The sequence below is a fragment of the Cynara cardunculus genome, assembly GCF_001531365.2.
Source record: "Cynara cardunculus var. scolymus isolate 2C chromosome LG 9, CcrdV1, whole genome shotgun sequence".
Lineage (NCBI taxonomy): Eukaryota > Viridiplantae > Streptophyta > Magnoliopsida > Asterales > Asteraceae > Cynara > Cynara cardunculus.
This window is the reverse complement of record NC_037536.1, coordinates 6361463-6368493: the sequence shown is the minus strand read 5'-3', so window position 1 is coordinate 6368493 and position 7031 is coordinate 6361463.

The window sequence follows — 7031 nt, the reverse complement described above, 5'->3', positions numbered from 1 at the left end:
ATCAATCTTCACTTTCACAATTGATTTTGCTCTCCAGATGGTTTTTCAGCAAGAACTTCTAAAAGTCCAAAAAAAATTCCTTCCCTTTTCACATACACTTGCTATAAATAGCAAGTGTATGGCCGACTCAAAAATGTCGGCTAATCCCACATATTCACACCAAAACATATATATATATATATATATATATATTATATAAACATAAAGATTTAAAATTTTAAAACCAATAAAATAACCCGGATATTACACACATCTTTCGGGTTCCGACATAATAGGGCCGACCGATGCATATATTCAAAATGCACGAGAGGGTACACTGTGGTAATCTGTCTTTATGTCGATGATATGTTGATCATCTGAACCAATCTAGATGGTATTCTTGAGACAAAAGGATACTTATCCTCAAACTTTAAGATGAAAGATCTTGGAGAAGTAGATACCATCATTGGAATAAAGATCAAAAGGTCTGCATCTCAAATCTCTCTATGTCAGTCTCATTACATAGAGAAGATACTGACAAAGTTTCAACATTTGAATATAAAAGAGTTTAATACTCCGTTTGATTCAAGTGTGAAACTCAATAAAAATACTGGTAGAGCAGTGGCTCAACTAGAATATGCTAGTGCAATAGGATGCATGATGTATGCAATGCATTGCACTAGATCGGATATTGCTTTTGCTGTGAGTAGACTGAGTCAATATACGAGCAATCCGGGTTCAGATCACTGGAAAGCAATTGGTAGAGTATTGGGCTACTTGAAAAGAACCCAAGAACTAGAGTTGACATACTCTACGCATCCAGGAATCTTGGAGGGATATTCTGACGCCAGTTGGATAGATCACTCAAGTGATTCTAAATCCACAAGTGGATGGATTTATACTCTTGCTGGAGGGGCGATTTCATGGGTGAGCAAGAAACAAACGTGTATCGCTCATTCGACTATGGAAGCCGAATTTATTGCCCTAGCTGCAGCGGGCAAAGAGGCCGAATGGATTAGAGATTTGTTGACAGATATCCATTTATGGCCTCGACCGACTCCCTCTATTCCTATGTATTGTGACAGTGAGGCCACACTGTCCAAAGTATACAATGATGTATATAATGGGAAGTCGCGACACATAAGTCTCCGACACAACTACGTGAGACAACTAATTGATGATGGTACCATAAGTATAGTGTTTGTCAAGTCTTGTGGAAACTTGGCAGATCCACTAACCAAGCCTCTGACGAGAGACTTGGTAGGATCAACCACCAGAGACATGGGTCTGAAACCACATAGAATCAGTCAGTGATGGAAACCCAACTTGGATATAGTACTCCTATTTATCAAGTTTAAAGGGTAACAACAAGTCAATTGACTGATAGAAGGTACTATCAAACGATAGATTCATGTAAGGTGAAAGATAGTACGGCGTTGTCGAGAACAAGGATGAGTTAATCTCTTAACAAAGTTTAGAGGCATCTTAACAACGAAGATTTTATAGAACTTTGCCTATATGACTTAGAGGTGGTGCCGCCTCAAAAGAAGAGTAGTGGTTTCTCTTTGAGTAAGTCATGAAACAGGGTTTAGCGCATGGCCATATTAGCACTCAGTGAGAGAGCAAGGTGGATAGATGACGTGTGTAGGTAAGCCGAAGTGGTCGCAAGATTCAAGGTTTAAATCCTAAGGATACCATTAGATTGATCCCTTCTTGCATACTTACATTAAACATGGTTTAATCTTAGTGACACCACTGTAACGTTGTCTACCATAAATGTCAGGAAACTTTCCAACCTAGTGGGAGATTGTTGGAAATTTGTGGGTTGGAAGTTAACCTTCCATCCCACATTGGTAGAGAGTTTATTTCTAGATAAGCTTATAAGGCTTTTTCTAGTAGTGGGCTTTGAACTTGTTAGTGGACTCATGGTGGGGGTCTTGAGTGGAAGGCCCAACACACACATTTTTACTAGAGATTTCGTCAGAAGGATTATCTTTAATCCGTTATTTTTTAATTTGAAATAAATCGTTTTTGAGATAATTATTAATTTTATTTAATTAATCCGGTTTTAATTAATTAATTAATTATCTAGATATTTATTAATTTTAATTATTTGAGATAATTATTAATTTTATTTAATTAATCCGGTTTTAATTAATTAATTAATTATCTAGATATTTATTAATTTTAATTATTTGAGATAATTATTAATTTTTTAATTAGTTAATCCAATTTTAACATTTTAATTTAAATTAAAATGTTTATTTGACTAGGTTAGAGATAAGTTTTTGGGTGAGAAATTTTCTCCCACTTTCTTCTCTACGTGGGCCTTTCTCTTGGGCTTGAGCTAGGGTTTCACCCAGTATAAATATTGGGTGAAGCCGTATCTTTTTGGATACACGAAAACAATTCTTCCTCTGACGAAATTCTGCTCCCGTCTCCTATTTCTCTCTACCGGTTTTTGCTACAAAACCTGCTCTACATTCGTTGTGATAGCTGTTCACAAACGAATAATCTACTGCATCAAATCCTGGGGCTTTGCGACTAGCAGACTTACAGCTTCTAAAGAGTGGTCGTATAAAACCTTTAAGGACAGGTTTTCCTTGCAGTTTCTCATTCATATCGAAAGACTATTTACCAGGTTGGTTTTACTATTTTGTCATTGTATTTAAATTTCTGTTCACTAAGTGAACACTCTGCTTCTACCCCTTTCTTTCATTGAATCTATCGAGAATGATAGTTTCAATCTGTGTGAATTGGCATCTATTGAGATTGTTGGTGGGTCTGATTACAAAAAGGTTTAACCTATTTATTGATTTAAATAATTAAATTATATAAAGATTAAATCTTTATTTGGTGTTCATCTTCTTATTATTTTATAATTTATCAACAGATACTGCTTTATAAAATATAAAATAAGTACGATCAGAGTATTTCTTATTGGTATATGCAGTTGACATCTAAGCGAAGTTTATGTGAAGCATGAGAGCTAAAGAATAAACAGGGGACATGGGAAATCATGAACCAGAAGCCAATAAGCAGAAAAGTTTTACTAGTTGTATATATGGCTACACCGTCCATACTCTGAAAACAAGAAGCAATTTCAGAATTACAAATAGTAGAAAGGCATTATTTGATTCAGAAAACAAGAACGATGACTACTTTAATACGAAGATTGTGATAGGCACACCTTTGATTTATTGCTGTATAAATGCTTTCGAAATCTCGATGAATAAGGGATCAGATGCATCAAGAAGATAAGTACAGCACCATTTCGGGTTGCTGTCAACTGTAAACCTAGGAGGAAGGTGGCGGCGACGATGGGTTGGGCTGAGGGAGGTGGCGGCGGCCGGTGGTGCAGGGCGACGGGTGGAGACAGGAGCCATGGGCCAATATTAGCTTTTAGGTTTTTTTTTCTAATTTGTATTTTTACCTGCTAAAGAGGTTCCCGGTTGTAATAAGGATGTATCTAACAGGTTTAATAAACTATAAGGGTGCGTTTGGTTTGCAGGAATGAAATGGAATTGAGGGAATTTAGATTTGAAATCCATTCCAATCCAGTGTTTGGTTTGCTGGATTGTGAGGATTTGAAATCCAAAGATTCCTTTGAAATCCCATGAACAATGGATTTAAAAATCCTTCGCTTAGACATGGTATTTTATAATCCATTCCCGTGGGATTCTTTTTGCCCTAACCTACCCGTCTCCATCTTCTCCTCCATTTTCATCGCTCACCTCCGTCGCTTTCTCCCAGTCATCTCCCTCGCCGTCGCTTCCCCCCACGGTCGTCTCCGTCGCCATCGCTTCCCCCCGAGGTCGTCTCCTTCGCCGTCGCTTCCCCCCGAGGCGTCTCCGTCGCCGTCGCTTCCCCCCGAGGTCATCTCCGTTGCTTTCCCTCGAGGTCGTCTCCATCGTCGTGGCTTTCTCCCACCGTCGTCTCCATCGACGTGGCTTTCTCCCACCGTCGTCTCCATCGCATCCTCCATTTTCATCCCTGACCATCTCCTCCAACTTTCTCCCACCGTGTTCGTCTCCATCGCCAAAGACAGGTAATTTCTACTTACTTCGATTTTTGTTACGACTTCACAATACGATTAATGCTCCGATTTGTACTTCAATTTTTGCATATTTTGTTCCGATTTGTACTTCATATGCTGTTTCGATTAAGTTCATATGTTGTTCCGATTAATGTTCCGATTTGTACTTCATATGATGTTACAAAAAAAAATCCAAATCCAAATCCTACAAACCAAACAGAGGAATGGATTTCAAATCCAATCCAAATCCTGCAAACCAAACACAGAAATGGATTTTAAATCCAATCCAATCCAAATCCCATGGAATCCAAATACCTCCTGGGAATCCAAATCCCTCAGAAACATTCCTGCAAACCAAAACTCTTAGGGTTTATTTAACCTGTTTTAGAATGTCTAAGGATTTATTCGTTTAAAAAAAATTTCTAAGAACTTAATCATTCCAAACACTAAAGTCCATTGGGTTTTTTTGGACTTTTCCTTTAAAATAATTTGGGCCAAGAATGGAAGGTTCAGAGAATTTGCACTACTAAATTGCACTACTAAATTGGCTAAGTCTGGAAGAGCAACCAGAGCCTCTGGTACTAAGGACTAGAGCCTCTAGTTCTAAGGACTAGAGCCTCTGGTCCACAAGCATTCAGGACCAGAGCTCCTTTGGATGATCGAAGCACCTTTGGACACTAAGTCCTAAGGGCTAGAGCCCCTCTGGATGAGCTATGCTCTGGACGCTATGTGCCAAATATGAAGATGAAGTCTGAAGATGATTTAGTCCAAGAAGTCTTTGTCATAAGGTTTCCTGGAACCTAGAGCTCGGATACAGTGCTCGGACATAGAGCTCCAACATAGAGCTCGAATACAGAGCTCGGACACAGAGGTTATGAAGATCGAAGTCTTGCACGCAAATAGCCAAGTACTCGGATACAAAGTTCAACTCCCAGATACAAAGCTCAACTCCCAGATACATAGCTTCTGCATGGCACATGTAGAGCATCTGGGTCCCCTACTTAGCCCGTTAGTATGAAGGTTTCACGGCTCATCTTACAAGCATTTTAAGGTTCAATTGAACAATCAAAAGCAAAGCCACCCAGAATTCAGACCAACCAGAGACCCTTTAGATGACCAAAGTCTCTAAACACTAGGATGGAGGATTCACTGAAAGAGTAACTAGAGCCTCTGGTTTTAAAGACCAGAGCCTCTGGTCCACAATCATTCAGGACCAGAGCTCCTCTAGTTGAACTATACTTTGAAAGACATTTATCAGATTTTTGGAAAAGAAAACCTCAAAGTTTTATAACTCTAAAGAGACTTTCTTTAGATATCTGGAAAAGAAGACTTCAGAGTTTTACAAGTCTAAAGAGGCATTTTTCAGATCTCTGAAAAAGAAGACTTCAGAGTTTTACAAGTCTGAAGACCCGATGAGTGCTAAATATCAAATCTGAAGACCTTGATTTCAGAGTTATTCAAACTTTGAACGAGAGAATGAAGCTGCTAACTTTAACCTAAGAAACCCTTCATTTTTTTAAAGATTTTGCTACAAGTCCTCTATAGAACATAATAAAAAAACATAATCTACCTTATTAAACACATAATACACATTAGAACATATTTAGAGGCAAATGCCAAGCATATTAAAAAAGGTAAGTTACATCAGAGAACCTCTATGTCTATTTATTTCAGACATATATGTTAATAGGAGAAAAAACAAGACAAATGACACTATAAGGGGTTGTTTGGCAATTGCTGAATGATTTTGTGCAGAATGATTAAGTGGTCATAATGATTAAGAGACTCTCATGATATAGTGCAAAATGAAATATAATTGTTTGGTAATTGTGTACAATGAAATTAGGGCTCTTAATGGCTAAGGGAGATCTATGATACAAAATCATTCAGAGGGTTTTAGAACCATTTTAAGAGGCAAACTTTTTTTTGCCAAACAAGATTCACCTCTTAACGGTTCAGAGGTTGCCTCTTAATGGAACTATTAAGAGGCAAACAAACAACTTTGAAGGTAGTGTTTGGTTCGCAGATTCTAACGGAATCTGATGGAATTAGAATGTTGAATTTCATTGACCAAATTTCATTCCCTCGTTTGATTCATTATTTTTCACTGAAGGAATCTTCAAAATCCTACAAATTCCACAAATAAAGGAATTTGACATTCTTTAGCAACTACATGGTATTTTGATGGAATGAAATTATCTATTTTTATAATACCAAATATGTTCTTAACTCAATATACCATAATCTCATAAAACCCAATATGACCATTGCCGACCACCTTCGACCACCGTCGATGTGAATCACCGCCCAACGTCGTCATCTAAACCATCGCCTACCACCGCCATTTGAACCATCGCCGACCATCGTCATCTGAACCACCACCGATCTGACGTCGATCTGAACCACCGCCGATCACCTCCATCTGTGTACTTTATATTGTTTTACATATTAAATAATTATTTTATTAAAGTACTTTTAGTTGTAAAAAAATTAAATTTTCAAAAAAGGTCATTTTAGTCATTTACTAATATTTTGTTCCAATTCCAAAGCTACATTCAATGAACCAAACAGATATATTCAAATTTCTTAACATATTCCATTCCAATGTCTGTCAACCAAACAGGTGGTCAAACCTGATGTAATAACCCAAAAAAATAAAAGAATTGGTAGTCGTTAAATTTCAAGGACTTATAGTGTAAAGCAGTCAAAATGAAGGGTTTAGACCCTAAAATTGAAGGCAATTTAATGATAGGAAATTCAATGTTCATGAAACCTATGACCATTTATTATGGCTTATCGTTTCATATTCCGTGAAACCGCCGATGGGGCTTAGTATAAAATGGGAGTTTGTAGCTTTATGTGTAATTTGGGGTCAAGAAGGAGAACTATTGTGAGAAAAGGCGACGGTGGACGCTATAATAAGAGTTGACGGTGCTCTACATCGTAGCTAGTTTGGCACCAATTGGGAAGACGCTAGCCACTTCAAAGATCGGTTTGGGCTACGCCATGTATGGTG